Below are 2,312 nucleotides of genomic sequence, written 5' to 3'. Positions count from 1 at the left end.
TTTTCTTAATTTCATTTTCAGAGTGTTTATTACTAGTGTATCAAAATATAGTTGATTTTTCTCTATTTATCTTGTGACCTGCAACCCTGCTAAACTTGTTACTCGTTCTGGAACTTTTTTGTTGGTTTCCTTGGGATTTTCTACATATGAAAATGTATCATTTGAGAATAAAGATAGTTGTACTTCTCACTTTCCAATCTGGATGGCTTTGATTTATTTATTTTTTTCCTTATCGCACTGGCTAGAACTTCCAGTATAACGTTGAATAGAAGTGGCAGTAGTGAAATCCTTGCATTGTTTTCTTTTCTTTTTTTTCATTCTGTACATTACATCCCAGCCTTGTTTCTGAGAGGGGAAAGCACCAGTATACCCCTTTCACCACCAAGTATGAAGTTAGCCAGGGATTTTTCTTATCTGCCCTTTCTCAGATTGATAAAGTTGCCTTCTAGTCTGAAATTATTGAAAGTTTATATCATCAATGAATGTTGGAATTTGTCAAATGATTTTTTTCTGTATCTATGGAGTATATCACATGGTTTTTGTTCTTTATATTATTAATAAACATGCTGTATTACATTAATTAGTTTTTGAATGTTAAAGCAAACTGTATTCCTTGGATTAAATACCATTTGGTCATGGTATAGAAATCATTCTTAATTTGTTGGTTTTCTAATATTTTGATAAGGATTTTTATATCAGTGTTCAGGAGAGATTGATCTTATGATGCCTTCGTTTGGCGATATTAAGATAATACTGGCTTCATACAATGAGTTGGGGTATATTTTATCTTTCTCTATTTTAGGAAAAATTTATGAAGAATTGGTATTATTTTATTCTTTAAGTGTTTGATAGAATTCACTAGTGAGGCTATCTGGGCTTGGACTTTCCTTTGTGGGAAGATTTTAAATTGTTAGTTCAATTTTTGAAACTTATTGTAGGTATTTTCACACATTCTATTTCTTCTTAAGTCAGTTTTGGTAATTTGTATCTCTCTAGGAATTTGTCCATTTCATTGATGACACTCTTTGTGGAATAAAGATGTTTATAGTATTTTTTTAAATAATTCTTTGAATTTTGTTTTGACCTAGTTCAAAATAGTTTCCAATTTCTTTGCAGTTTCTTCTTTGACCCATGGGTTATTTATAGGTGTTGCTTAGTTTATAAATATTTGGAAAATTTTCAGAGTTTTTTCTGTTGTTGACTTATAGTTTAATTTTGTTGCATTCAGGGAACATACTTTGTGTGATTTCAGTCATTTAAAAAGTTATTTAGATTTATTTTATGGCCTAGCATATGGTCTATCTTGGAAAATGTTCCATGTGTACTTTAAAAGAATGAATATTCTGCAGTCATTAGATGGAGCATTTTGTATATGTCAGGTTGAGTTAGTTAATAGTAGTATTCTCTATTTTCGATGATTTTCTAATTGTTCTGTCAATTATTGAGAGTGGAGTATTAAGACCTCTAGTTAAAATGGTTGCGTTGTCTATTTCTTTAATTCTGTCAGTTTTTTCTTCATGTATTTTAGGGCTCTGTTGTTAGGTGGATGAGTATTTATATTTTTTATATATTCCCAATTTTTTGACCTTTTATCATTATGAAATAGCGCTCTTTTCTTATAATAATAATTCCTGTCTTAAAGTCTACTTTTCTCCAATATTAATATAGTCATTTCAGCTCTCTTTTGGTTATGGTCTGCATGATATCTTTTACCATTTCAACTCATTTGTTTCTCTGAATCTTAAGTGTGTACCCAGTCTAACAATTTTTACCTTTTGATCTGATTGTTTAGACCATTCATATTTATGGTAGTTATTGATATGGTTGAATTATACTTGCCATTTTGATATTTGTTTTCTAATTGCCCTGTCTTTTTTGTTCCTCTGTTTCTCCTTGAAAAGAAAGTTCTTCTTATGTGTTAAATATTTTTTCGTGTATCATTTTTAATTTCATTGTTGATTTTTATGCCATATTATTTTGAGCTATTTTTTTGTGGTTGGGATCTAGGAATCACAATATATATCTTAAGTTATCAAAATATATTTAAGATTAATACTAACTCAATTTCAATAATATATGGAAACTTTGCCTCCAGTATAACTCCATTCCCTCTTCTTTGTTCTGTACTCTCATCTATATTATATTTATATATATCGCAAATCCAGTAATATAGGGTTATAATTATTGCATTATACAGATCTTTGTCTTTTAAAGAAGTTAAGAGAAGACATGAGAGAATATATGTATAGCATATTTTATTATTAGATTTTATTTTTCAACATAGTTTTAGGTTCACACATGTATAGCTTCCC

The sequence above is a fragment of the Pteropus vampyrus genome, unplaced genomic scaffold (assembly GCF_000151845.1).
Source record: "Pteropus vampyrus isolate Shadow unplaced genomic scaffold, Pvam_2.0 Scaffold35, whole genome shotgun sequence".
Taxonomy (NCBI): Eukaryota; Metazoa; Chordata; class Mammalia; order Chiroptera; family Pteropodidae; genus Pteropus; species Pteropus vampyrus.
This window is presented reverse-complemented; position numbering follows the sequence as displayed.